The 14100-nt window shown below is 47.7% G+C and overlaps 1 long non-coding RNA gene across 1 annotated transcript; it reads left to right on the top strand.

Annotated features, from left to right (window-relative positions):
- Positions 1 to 5733: 5733 nt before the first annotated feature.
- On the top strand, positions 5734 to 10462 carry LOC110569072 (uncharacterized). Its single transcript, XR_002479252.2, has 2 exons — positions 5734 to 5828; positions 10123 to 10462. It is a non-coding gene; the product is annotated as an uncharacterized LOC110569072 (long non-coding RNA).
- The last annotated feature ends 3638 nt before the right edge of the window (positions 10463 to 14100 follow it).

Raw genomic sequence — 14100 nt, 5'->3', positions numbered from 1 at the left:
AGCAAAGGTTAGAACAGGCTGGGTTGTTCGGTATTTTTAAAAAATTTACAAATTCATTAGCGGCTATGTCAGCAGAGGCCACACTCCTGACAAGAAGACCTGGTAATGATTCAAACACGGTGAGCTCTGCAGCGAAACCTGGCCATTCCTGCAGCCAAGAGATTTCCATGCCGTCCCCTGCAAGCCCTCTCTCCCCCCACGCAAATCGATGACAGGTCTCCAAGGCATACGGAACCAATCAGGGACATCCTGTCAAGGTGATGAACTTGCACTGGCCATCCCAAGTAATGGGAACCAGTCAGCCTGAAGCCGGCCTGGACTGAAAGCCAAGGTGACAGCTATTAAGCAATTGTGCGCCAAACAAAATGGCAAAGGGGCCGGGTAATCAATTCAATTTCGATGGGCAACCCGAGCAACCACAGCGGCTGTCGCAGCTGATTAGGGAGGGCCGGGCTGGAGCTTTCAATGCGAACCCATCACAGATCAGAAACAGGCCCGGGATGAAAAGGGAAAGACCCGTCTCCTGAGGAGCAGGCGATGAAGGACTCTGTTTTATGTGACTGTGTTCTTCCTTCTCTCCTTAAAGAAAGAGGAGGGGGGAAAAAGCAAGCAGTTTGGAGATTAGATAGTTTTCTTTTCAGCCATTTATCATTATGAAGGAAAGTAGACAGCGCAGGGGCCGAAGAATCTCCAGTGGGATTTCTGCGAAGTCTCACTCGGAAGGGCCAGGTTTACATGGTGCAGCTCAAACAGCCCTGCTTATCACCGCAGCCTGACGGGGTCTGCAGAGCATCGAGGGTCCCTCTTCTTTAACAAGGGCAAACAGACCCCAGTGCCCCAAAGAGTGCAGAAATTCTCCTGCAGAAACCCCAAGCCAGCACATGGCATCATTTGTGGAAGTTAAAGCTTGAGTCAGAATAATGGGGAGAGGAGGAAAATGGGAAAGGGAAAGATGGGGGGATTGTGCACGGTCCCTGCAGGGGAGGCCCTAGTGGTGGCCTCCCATTTCTCCCCGGCCCAGGTCAGGGCAGCAGGGGCCTCCGCTGTGTCTGCTGGCCTGTCAGCACTGATCCCAGGCTGATGGCAGGCCCTGGCAGCCTGCTTGAACATTCTAGGCTTGTGTTTGGTTGTTCTGTTCTCCAGTGCAAGGGTTTTGGGGTGCAGAGCAAGGGGCACCCACAGGCACAGAAGCTGAGAGACAGAGAGGCCAGCCATGGGATGTGGAAGGATGGAAGATGCATGAGAGCAGATGGCAAGGAACGCAGGCCCAGAAGGAAAAGAACCATTTTGGAGCTAATGGTGGGTCCAAAACTCTGGGGCAGGAGGGCTCAGGGCTGGGACTGGGCAGTGGTGAGGGAGGAAGGCTGACCACCTCCTCCTTGGAAAACTAGAGCATGGGTGCCTATTCGGATAGTTCTTAGAAGAACTGCAAATGGAGAATTAAACTCACTAGTAATCTAAAACGCAAACTGAAGTGATAACATGCCACTTTCGTCTAACAGATTAGTAAACATTTAAGAAAAGGTGTTGGGGGCCTCTTTCAGTCATTGCTAGTGGGAGAACAGATCGATACGGTTTTTCTGGAAAGAGCGATTTGGTAGCGTGGATAAAGACTCTAAAAGTGTTCATACCCTAAAGAAAATAACCAGAAATGTGGACATAGTTTAATACTGTATGATACTCATTGTGGTTTTATTTTTTAATGGCCCCAAATTGGAAGAAAGTAAATTGGTAAATTATGAGATACTCACATTCTGGAATATGATGCTGTCGTTGAAATCATGTTTACAGAGGGCCCTTAGTGATGTGAGACTTGATTTAAAAATAAGTGAAAAAGAGGATCATAATGTAGAGTACAATTTCAAGAACATTTGAAATCAAAACAAAAAGATTGGTGTATCCAAACTGTAGATCATTAAATAGCAGTTAACCAGGGGATCAACTATGTCTGTATATACATGAAATACTCTGTGAAAAAATTTCTGACAGATGGTCTCCCATTTGCGTGCAATACAAAACAAAAAACCGTCCTGGAGGTCCTAACATCGATTAAGCAGAAACGCTATCCAGGAGATAGCATGCATTTATGTGCGTGTGTGGTGTGTATGTACGTGTGATGTATGTGTGTGTGGTGTGTGTACGTATGATGTATGCATGTGTGGTGTGTGTGTACGTATGATGTATGTGTGTGTGATGTGTGTACATATGATGTATGTGTGTGTGGTGTGTGTACGTATGATGTATGTGTGTGTGGCATGTGTACGTATGATGTGTGTGTGTGGTGTGTGTGTACGTATGATGTATGTGTGTGTGGTGTGTGTACGTATGATGTATGTGTGTGGCATGTGTACGTATGATGTGTGTGTGGTGTGTGTACGTATGATGTATGTGTGTGGTGTGTGTACATATGATGTATGTGTGTGTGGTGTGTGTACGTATGATGTATGTGTGTGGTGTGTGTGTACATATGATGTATGTGTGTGTGGTGTGTACATATGTATGCATGTGTGGTGTGTACGTATGATGTATGCGTGTGTGGTGTGTGTACGCATGATGTATGGGTGTGGTGTGTGTACGTATGATGTATGTGTGTGTGGTGTGTACATATGATGTATGTGTGTGTGGTGTGTGTACATATGATGCATGTGTGTGTGCTGTGTGTACGTATGATGTATGTGTGTGTGGTGTATGTGTACGTATGATGTATGTGTGTGTGGTGTATGTGTACGTATGATGTATGTGTGTGTGGTGTGTACGTATGTATGCATGTGTGGTGTGTACGTATGATGTATGTGTGTGTGGTGTGTATGTATGATGTATGTGTGTGGTGTGTGTACATATGATGCATGTGTGTGTGCTGTGTGTATGTATGATGTATGCGTGTGTGGTGTATGTGTACGTATGATGTATGTGTGTGTGGTGTTTGTACGATGTGTATTTGTATGTGTGTGTGTTAGGGACACAGACGTGATTTAGAAGAAACTGTTTATGATGATTCCCTCACACATCTCTGTTTTATTTAACTTGTTACAATGGGCACATATTATTTCTGCAATTAAAAGATTTAATTAAATTTTTTTAAAAAGCCTGTGATTATAGAAGTACCCGAAGAAAAGAAAAAGAAGAAAGGCTGAAAGAAACTGTACCCCAAGCAGTAACTTCAGGACGTGCTGGCTCTGCTGAGCGCTGCCGAGTGGACCGAGGTTGGCCTCTGGGCCTCCCCCCGAAATTGGTTTTCCTCCCCTCTCTGGCTCTCCCCTCAGACACCTTTCTCCTACCCAGGCCTTGCATGCTGCTGGTGTTCAGGCTGGGGCTCCAGCATGTTCCACTCTCCAGAGGCCCTCTCCCTGGGTGATGACATCTGTTCCCACGGCTTCTCTCACCAGCATATGCCAACGAACCTCAAGTCCAATCTCATTTCTCTCTCCTGATACTGTCTCCTGGACATTTCTGCCAGAAAGAGATGTGAGGTCCTCTGATTCAGACTGGAGCCCAGACTCTCCCTCCAGGCCTCCTTCACGCCCTCCGTTTTGGTCATGGCACCACCAGCTGGCATCCAGTTGCTCCAGTCAGAAGCCCGGGCTTCAGTGCCACCTCCCTCCACTCCCTACCTGCCCACCCCACACAGCCACCAAACTGCAGATTCTGCCTCCTGAAGATCTTCCACAGCTCTACTACACATTTCCTCTCTTCCAGCAGGCCTGGAAGGGTTTGCTATCACAGCAAATCCTTGGATCTGGGCTGGCCAAGAGGTCAGTTGCCGGAGGCTCTGGAGCTGGGGCTGCTGTGAACGGTGCTCCTGGGCCTGAGCTGTCGCTCATGGAGTGATGGTTTTCTGACATGTGGAGCAGGGAACTGCCCAAGCAGCAGCTGTGAGGCCACTCAAGGAGAGGACTGCTGCCTTCACTGGCGACCCTGCTTTCAGCTCTGCATGGCCTGAATCCTGCGCTCTGGCTGCCACCTTGCGCGTGGGGAGGAAGCAGGGCACTGCTACGGGCCATCCCCCGGGGTCACAGGCTGCTGGATAGGTCTGTTGCTTCCTGGGGGCAGGTGGGCCTGGGAGTACTGGATCAGGGGTTTCCAGCATCTGACCCCCAATCCCTGACACCTCTTTCTCCTTCAAAGATTCCAAATGGCCTCTTCCTTCAAATCCTTCCATAGGAGGCCACTCAGTCTATGCCAAGATGGGACTGGCCTTGCCTCTCTCTTAAGAAGAGAAAAAACCTGAAACGAATCAAACTAAGGCCAAGAAGCCCCCGATGTGGCTCCTTGCGTAAAGCCTCTAGCCCAGGACCTGGCGCAGGGCATGCGTCTGGGAAACAACAGTGCTCCTGGGTCCTTCATCCCTTCACAACCTGACCTCTCTCCTCTTTCCAACCCTAGCAGGTACCTGTATGGACCACTGGGCAGCAGCGAAGCAGCCATTCGCCAAAGATAAGCCTGCAGATACGCTAGTAAGCTAGACGAGTCTCTCAGCATGTGCTCATGTAAACCTTTGGCACTGGGTATAAGGAGCTGTGAGGCTCCTCCAGATATAACTAAGTGAATCATCTGTGGCATTGGAGAGCACCGCTCCCACGGGAACGCGAGAAGAGTACTCCTGTTCTATTCCTGGGCACACTGAGGCTCCTCTCACACCTTCCCCAGCTGTCCTGCTTTCTGCTTTTAGAAACACCCTCAGTAGGAGAAAGGCTCATCCCAGCAAGAGCCACCTGAGACCCCCTGGTTCTGAGAGGGCAAGGCCGCTTTGTGTGCCGCTTCCTTTTCCAGGCCAGCCAGGAGAGCAAGCAGGGCTCTTTGGAATCGGGAGCTGATTGAAAATGAGGCGGCCAATGGCCACAGGGTCTGTGGAGGCTCGGCTGGTGAGTTCTGTAGAGGATCCTCCAGCATCAGGTTTGACGAAGTCTGGGCAAGGTATTCTTCCTTCCTTCCTTTCTTCCCTCCCTCCCTCCTTTCTTTTTCTTTCTTTCCTTTCCTTCTTTCTTCCTTCCTTCCTCCCTCCCTCCCTTCCTTCCTCCCTCCCTCCCTTCCTTCCCAAACAAGGTCTCACTCTGTCTCCTAGGCTGGAGTGCAGTGGCACCATCTTGGCTGACTGCAACCTCCACCTCCCAGGTTCAAACAATTCTCATTCTTGTGCCTTAGCCTTCTGAGTAGCTAGGATTACAGGCATGCTCCACCCACTCACCCCCGGCTAGTTTTTGTATTTTTAGGAGAGATGGGGTTTCACCATGTTGGCCAGGCTGGTATTGAACTCCTGACCTCAGATGATCCACCCGCCTCGGCCTCCCAAAGTGCTGGTATTACAGGGGTGAGCCACCGTGCCCATGGGCCAGGTATTCTTTAAGCCTTCTGACTACCTGCAGCCTTAAGAGTTGATGACTTGGCTGGGCGCGGTGACTTACACCTGTAATCCTAGCACTTTGGGAGGCCAAGGCAGGCAGATCACCTGAGGTCAGGAGTTCAAGACCAGCCTGGGCAACATGGTGAAACCCCTGTCTCTACTAAAATACGAAAATTAGCCGGGCATGATGTTGGGTGCCTGCAATCCCAGCTACTCAGGAGGCTGGGACGGGAGAATCGCTTGAACCTGGGAGAAGGTGGTTGCAGTGAGCCAAGATTGCGCCACTGCACTCCAGCCTGGGCAGCTGAGTGAGACTCCATCTTAAAAAAAGAAAAAAAAAAAAGTTGATGACTTAAGATCTACCTTGCTGCTGCTTCTTTTCTAGGCTTCTACCAAGAACAGGTGCTGGATTTTGCACTCTGTTATCCCCTTTTCCCCTGAGGGGTGAATGCTGTCTCACCGAAGTAGATTTCTCAGCATCCATGAGGTAGTGACACCAACTCTGCCTCTTGAGCCAGAAATCCTGGGTTCAATACTTGGCTCTGTCACTTTCTGGTTTGTGCCTTTAAACAGCATAGCCATTCCTTCTGCGCCTGCCAATGCATTGGAGATAATATTGCAAATAACATCTGCTTCTTGGGATCATGGAGATTAAAATAACATATGTGAGAGGGCTTGGCACATTCTTGTCCCTGATGTTCCAATACTAAACAGGCACTCAACAAATGCTGGCTCCCACCCTCCTTCCTGCCCCTCTTACGGAAGGGCATTGCTTTGGATTTCAGATTCAGAAAAGCAGGGTGGAATCTGAACTCTCTGAGTTTCAGTTTCCTCATCTGTAAAATGAGAAAAGAAAACTACACTTTAGATTGAGTTTATTAGTAATCAGTCCTCAGGCATTGGGCTTGGCACCCTACTATGTTAGAATTGTCGTCTCTAATCCTCCCCACAACTTGGTAGGAGAGGAATTAACACCTTTACCTCACAGAGGAGGAAATTGAGGCTCAGGGAGATGAAGAAATGTACTCGAGGTTATGGGTCAGCAACGGCTTCAAACCCAGGTCTCTCTCTCTAACCCAAAGCTTTGGCTTGTTTTTTTTTTTTTTTTTGAGATGGTATCTTGTTCTGTTACCCAGGCTGGAGTACAGAGGCACAATCTCAGCTCACTGCAACCTCTGCTTCCTGAGTTCAAGCAATTCTCCTGCCTCAGCCTCCTGAGTAGCTGGGATTACAGGCATGCGCCAACATGCCTGGCTAATTTTTTATATTTTTAGTAGAGATGGGGTTTCACCATATTGTTCAGGCTGGTCTTGAACTTCTGACCTCATGATCCACCCACCTCGGCCTCCCAGAGTGCTGGGATTACAGGCATGAGCCACCGATTTTTTCTCTAAGACGCCACTACTGCTGCCATTATCACCGCTCCCACGGCTCGTTCTCTGCCGGTTTTGCCTTTTTCCCTTTTCCTCTGAGGCCACTGGACTCGATCGCTTTGTATTTTTAGTGACTTTGAGTTTATTAACAAAAAGAAAACAAATGTCTTTTAAAATAAGTTTATTACTTGAAGGGTACAAAATGGCCGAGGATTTAGAGGATGATGATTTACAATCACGTCCACCCATCCCCACAGGGCCACGAAGCTGGGTCATCTTTTGCCCTCCACCTCACGGAGAAGGGGCTGATCAAAGGAGGGGGTGCCACAGCACCAGCTCTCGCCTCCCCAAGTGGGCGAGTCACCTCGGCCCAAGCTGGCAGAGTCAGGAAATAGTTCAGGTACCTCGAAAGCAACTGTTTAAAGTGTTTGGAGGGGAAAATAAAGTGTTTTGGGGATGTCCCCAAGCCCCACTTGGCTTGGGTGGCAAAGCTAGGGTGTCCTTTCCTTCTTTCCAACTCTTGGTCAAAATATGCTTCCTTGGGATGAGTTAGAAGAGACTCGTTTGGGAGTCTCTTCTCTTTAACTTCCAGAATTCCTAACTAGGGTGCCTGAACCAAGGGCTGGGTCTGTGAAATGACGCAGCTCCATTAGGAATGATGGAAACTATGCAAGCTGCTTTTAATAGCATCAAATACGGCACAGCACAGTCTTCCTTCTCTCTAGCCCCCACGTGCTGGTAGCCTGGCCCACATGCTCTGTGGCCCAGACTGAAAAGCCAGTGACCGTCTCTTCAGGGCAGTGATGGATCTCAGTGTACTTGGGACACAGCATAGGAGACTCAGGCATAAAGCTCCAGCCTGTCCCACGAGAGACCCAAACTTAATTTTCTGGCCCAAAAAAATGAACCGTTGGCTTCTTTTTCTATCGGTGTAGAGCACAGCACAGAGCTTGGGACTCAGCGTGGGGAGATGTGGTCCTAGGCCCATCTGTCTCATGCTGGCCGTGTCTCCCCTCTCCCTGAGCCTCCTTTTCCCCCTCCACACAGTTCCTCACAACCCTTACAGCGCTAAAGGACGATGATTCCCAAATCATGTTTGCAATCACGAATTTCTCAGTCATGGCAAGGCTCTGTCTCAATCTATAGCAGACCTCGCCAGAGCAAAGTTAGGGAGGGAGGAACTAGAACTTCTCTTTCTATTTATCTTACATTTTAAACTTATTCTCATACTTTTCAAATATCGAACCTCTATATTTATATAGTAGTGCGTATGTATAAGAAGTAGATCAATTTGTAAATAAGATATTGGTAGCTTGTGCCTTAAGATTTGTTTGTTTGTTTGTTTGAGACGGAGTCTTGCTCTGTCACCCAGGCTGGAGTACAGTGGCACCATCTCAGCTCACTGCAACCTCTGCCTCTCAGGTTCCAGCGATTCCTATGCCTCAGCCTCCCACGTAGCTGGGACTACAGGTGCGCACCACCACGCCTGGCTAATTTTTAAATTTTTAGTAGAGACAGAGTTTCATCATGTTGGCTGGGCTGGTCCTGAACTCCTGGCCTCACATGATCTACCTGCCTCGACCTCCCAAAGTCCTGGGATTGCAGGCGTGAGCCATTTCATCTGGCCTTAAGGTTTTTTGCTGAAGGGAGGTGAGATTAAAAAAAAAAAAGTGTGGAGGCCACAGGGGGATGGGGAGGTCATCATGCGTCTTTGCTCGCAGGCTGGGACCTCTACCCCTCCTGTGATGCTCTGGGCTCTCCGCCGTCCTCCCAGAGGTGGATAACCAGAGCTCTTCGTGGAGAGGCCAGGCCCGGGAACAGAAAGAGAAGAGGCCTGGAACTTCATTACTTGTTAGATGTCTGCCTAATCTCTGTGAGCCTGTCTCCCCATGTTAATTAGGGGTAATAAAATCTTCCCTATCTTTCAAGGTTATAGAAAAGATTAAATGAGATAATAGAGATGAAACATGTGCTCAGTTCAAATTGTCCCCCTTCCCTCCACATAATTTGCCTGTCTGCACAGGACTCATCTTAGCTGTCTAAAAGAGTGAGATTTTTCTTTCCTGGGAAATTCTATTTATTGACTTTATTGCGTCTCCTGTCTCACAGTTAAGCCTCCTTTACCAGATGCCAAAGTCCAGATCTTTGTGCGGTTGGGTGCACAAGGCGAGCGGCAGGAGGGCGACGCTGGGGGGCTCCAGCCTGGTCCTCCCAGCGCTCTGAGCGCCCCGCACTGCCAGGGGTTTGGGTCTCATCCAGGATGCACAACAACGTTCAAGGACACTTAGAAAAGAGTGTGCCTCCAGCAGGTCAGCCAGCCATCCTCACCAGTGCTCCCAGGAAGGGATGGCTTGAGCTTTGCTCCCTCATTCCATGTCCCTTGCCACACTTGGTGACACCGGGGATACATCTATTGTGGAGAGAAAGTCCCAGCTTTGTTTGTGTCTTGTTGGAGGCCATGGGCAAGACCCTCTATCTTTCTTGTCTTCACTGTCCTCTGTTATAAAAAGGGATGAGTAATATCTGTTGGCCTTGGTCCACGGGCCAAATGAGATGCTTCTGAATGAAAACATGTAGTAAGAAATGAAAGGGATTGCGACGAGTAAGCTTCTCGTTGGTCCACTCAGTGCCAGTCCATGCTCATTTCTTCAGGAAAAGACCCACTGTTTTTTATAGGCTAAGGAGGGGAAATGATTGGCGAGGTACTGATCAGTTCCATCAGCTCAGAGAGGGGGATGATTCAGCATCACCTGCCTTATCAGCCTCCCCACCCTGCCTGCAGCCTCAGCTTTTGAGGAGGTCAATTTCCGGCACACACGGAAAAGCCTGTGGCTGCGGCCGAGAACAATCGGCCACAGTGCTCCTCTCGTGTTGATCCTTTCATTTCCTCCTGCCGGGGACAGCAGTTCTAAGTTTCGCGCTACTCCTTTGGACTAATCACTTGTAACAGCCCTGAGCACTCAGCCCCTGTCTCACCTTTGCTGTCCAGCTACTGCTCTGTATGGCAAGGTCTCTAATTGGGACGTGATCCTGGCCAAATGGTGAGAGAGATTCAAGGAGCCGGTTCCCTGGACCCCAAATATCCTGCCCCCAACTTTACAGCTCAGGCGGCCATGGAGAAAGCGTGAGTCATACCCGAGAGGTGAGGCCGCGGCTTAGGAAAGGCTTCGGCAATGACATTTTTCACGCTTTTAATAAACCCCTGTATTATTAGAACTTGCCAAAGCTGAATTTAATGAAAGTCTTAGGCCCTAAGGCCTGAATTTTTCTTTTGTATTGCAAAACGAAACCAACTGGTTCCATTCAAATTAACCCCAGAAAATGAGAGGGCTTTATATTTCTTTCTTTCTGTTCCCCACCCCCCCGCCCCGCTCTTTCTTCTCTCTTTCTCTGCTCTCTCATTTTCAGATTTTGCTGTGATTACAATCTCTTGGAAGAGAAGAAAATGTACGGGAGGAAGAAGAAATCGAACGAGAAACATACTCAGACAGATACAACTTTCTCCAAGGGATTCCTTAAGCAGAGTTACCGATCACGGATACAAATTCATGTGAGAATGTTTTAAAGGAGAGAATGAAAAGGCAAAAAAATAAAGAGCCCTCTCAAATTGTACCAGAGACACAATCGGATTTAACATTCAGTTTTATGAAAGCTCCCTCAATTAGACCTGCTAAGCATCAACCTTGTGCTATACCGGTGCCCCCAAACAAACAATCATTCCAGAAATAATAAAATGGCACGTTCTTTATTTTTCAGATTTCTGAGGCTGAACCCTTGGAAACTACCCTGGGGGGCGGCATTAGGGTGGTAAAGCAAGTGCCCCTGGACACCTGGCTTTCAACTATTCAGAAGTGATGGTGGCAGGAAATAGCCCAGTGGCAGCCTCCACGTTTGCAGAAGCTAATGAAAAGACATCTTTTTCCCCCTCACAGCTACGTTCATAAACAAATGTTCACTATCCAACTTTCACTCCCATTTGGCACATAGTTCCCCGATAGAGTAGGCCTTGAAATGCCTCCTTGTCCTTTATGGAGCAGAAAGGTACCAGGCCCCACCCTTACAGGCCTTCCCTGCGGGCCTTCCTGAAGGCACATCAGTCAGCCTCAGGGGCACACGACCCCCACTGGAGCTACTGGACTAGAAAGTTACCTAAGATGTCCTCGGGAGGGAAAGGATTGCAAACACCCTGCCTTCGGCATCTAGAGGCAGGCGTTGAGGGGGGCTGGGAAAAATCCCAGGCCCAGGGCTGCCTTTGTCTTGGCTGATTCCTCCTTTTGGGAATCAGGCTCAGCTCCGATTCCTGCAGGGAAGTCCCTGCTTGGCATCAAGGCTGGCTTCAGGCATAAGATCCTAATTATTTGAATGGTATTTGTTTTCATAGCTCTTTTTTTTTTTTTTAATGTGTCCAGGTCGATGGCATTTTAATGCCTTATTAAACAGGAGTTTTACAGCAGTCTGTCTGTTCAGTCTCTGGGCCCATGCCTGCACTTTGTGTGCAGGGATTTTATCTTTCCTGCTGGCCGAAAATATTTTCCGAATTCCCTATAAAAGTTTTCGAGATTTCCTAAGACAAATAGAGCTCCACCAGCTCTAAAATGACCTCGATGCGGTCGGAATTATATTCAGACACAGGCTGTCTCCCCTGTTTACACAAAGAACTGAACCTCGCTTGTACTCATTAACTACCGTTATGAGGACACCAAATTTGCTCCACAAATGTGCCGGTACATAAAAACACAACTGTACCTGGGATGGCTCACCAGAATCCCATACTTTGCTGGTTTCTTCGATCCTCTCAGATGGCTGCCTTGGCTTTGAAGGTGGCATCAATAAAGCCTGTCCAGGATGCAGTTTCCGTAACAGTGGGCAGCAGCTCCCAGCTGAGGGACCAGCCAGGCACGCAGCAGAAACATGGCTGTCGTGAAGACCACAGGGCCAACCTGTTTTGTTTACTTGCCAGTGTTGAAACCTTTATGAAAACCAATTGTCTTTTTAGAAAGAAGCTGGATTTAGAAAATATTATAATAAGCCACAAATCAGGCTACTTAGTGTTATGGAAAAAAACCTAGAACAGACATAGGTTCAGATCTCCTTTCTGACGTGCTATAGGGTGTGATCTTGGGGAAAATAAAAATAAAAAGCAGTGTCAGGTTATTTTTAAAAATGGAGGAATTTATATATGTATATGTCTCAGGGTGGTTATGAGAATTGAAATGAAGTAACATGGCAGGGCGCGGTGGCTCATGCCTGTAATCCCAGAAGTTTAGGAGGCCGAATCACTTGAGGTCAGGAGTTTGAGACCAGCCTGGCCAATGTGGTGAAACCCCATCTGTACTAAAAATACAAAAATTAGCCCAGTGTGGTGGTGGGTGCCTGTAATCCTAGCTACTCGGGAGGCTGAGGCGGGAGAATCAGTTGACCCTGGGAAGCAGAGGTTGCAGTGAGCCTAGCCAAGCCACTGCACTCCAGCCTAGGCAACAGACTGAGACTCTGTCTTGAAAAAAAAAAAAGAAAGAAATGAGGTAATGTGTATAAAGCACCGAGGGCCATGGCTGGCAAGAGTAATTGTAAATAGCAGCTACTATCTCCATTTCCTGAGGGACCTGAGGACTCAGATGGGCGGAAGCACAGCCGCAGTGTGTCCTGAGCCTTTGGTAAGGATTCTGGAGGTGGGAGGGGAAAGGAGGCCTCAGAGACTGAGTGCTGACTCTGGGCCAGATGCAGCGGTAGGCGGTGAAACTAGAATTTAAATTCAAATCTGACTCCAGGATCTGCAAGGGCTGGTTCCACTGTGCAGATTGGGGAAAGTGTTGAAATTAAGCATGGGGAATTACGTCAGCTGCCTGCAACACAGCCTAAGCCTGAACCAGGCCAGATGGGGCTCATTTTGCGTAGGTGGCATCAAGAAACCCTCCAGTGGTAACTTTGTAGCCACCAGGAAGCTTCCTCTGAATTTCTATTTTGCTAGGTCTTTTTCAGCATTACCCTTTTGGTAGTATTTCACTAAAAATGCCACATTTAGCATTTGAGATGGACAGACAAATACCCTGGGAAGGAGTTGGTAGGGATGCCCAGCCCATTCAGAACATTTTCTGCTTATTCCGTGTTTGCTGGTATTCAGCAGGTCACAACCAAAGATGGCTGCAGTACAAACGGGCAATTAATCAGGGGTCATGTTTATGCTTCTGTGGTTAGAACCAGTCATTTATTTAACTACGACTTTCCACTTTCATGGAATCAATGAATACTCTCAATATCAAGGACAATTGTATGTTTCATTCCTTGAAACTCTGCTTGATTATTTTTCAAGTCAGCTTAGTCTTTTTCTGATGTTCACAATCTTTTCCTTTTTGTATTTAATTATCTTGAACAATTTTAAAATAATCTCTAGAGGATAATTCTGTTAGCTGAAGTTCTGGTGGGGAGGGGGTGACTAATCTAACCCTGCCATTTATTGGGTCTACTGGTATTTCACAACAGATATTTATCTTTTATTATTTTAAAATTTTGTGAGAATTCATCCTAAGCTAGGCTTTATCTCCTGTCAGAGTCCTTCAGAAAAGTTCTGTTTATGAAGATTAACCTTTTATGTTGATTTTTAGTCTGGAGATGGTTAGTCTATGCAGGAAGTATAAATTCAGACCCAAACCCAACAAAGGACAAAATTTCTTTGTCTTGTGCTGAGTGAGAGTTTTTTGTTTGTTTTTGTTTTTAATTTGATACAGTCTCACACTGTCACCCAGGCTGGAATGCAGCGGCACCATCTCAGCTCACTGCAACCTCTGCCTCCTGGATTCAAGCGATTCTCATGCTTCAGCCTCCCAAGTAGCTGGGACTACAGGCTTGCACCACCAAGCCCAGCTAATTTTTGTATTTTTAGTAGAGACAGGGTTTCACCACGTCACCCAGGCTGGTCTCGAACTCATGACCTCAAGTGACCTGACTGCGTTGGCCTCCTGAAGTGCTGTTATTATAGGCATGTGCCACTGCGCCCAGCCAGCGTGGGAGTTTTGGGGGGTTTCAGTAATTCGTAAGTCTCAATATCAACTCCATTAATTTCTTGTCCCCATATGTCAGTAAAAACTCAAGCTCCTGGCTGTCTTGAAGAAGAATAAAACTGGAGGGGGTTCTCACACTACATGAAGACTTATCATAAAGCTATAGCAGTTAAGGCTGGTGCAAAGGTAGATGAATGGGCCATTGAACAGAATAAAAAGTCCAGAAATAGATGCACACATACATAATAGCTGAATTATGAAAAGGGTGGCATTGCAGTGGAAAAGGGTTGTGCTGGGCCAATCGGATAATTCTATGGAACAAAGTGAAGTTTGAGTCCTGACTCAAAAAATACACAAAAAATAACTTCCAGATTGATTGTGATCTAAA

Source organism: Aotus nancymaae, unplaced genomic scaffold, assembly GCF_030222135.1.
Source record: "Aotus nancymaae isolate 86718 unplaced genomic scaffold, 86718_ANA_hifiasm-v0.15.2.pri h1tg000018l, whole genome shotgun sequence".
Lineage (NCBI taxonomy): Eukaryota > Metazoa > Chordata > Mammalia > Primates > Aotidae > Aotus > Aotus nancymaae.
This window is presented reverse-complemented; position numbering and strand designations above follow the sequence as displayed.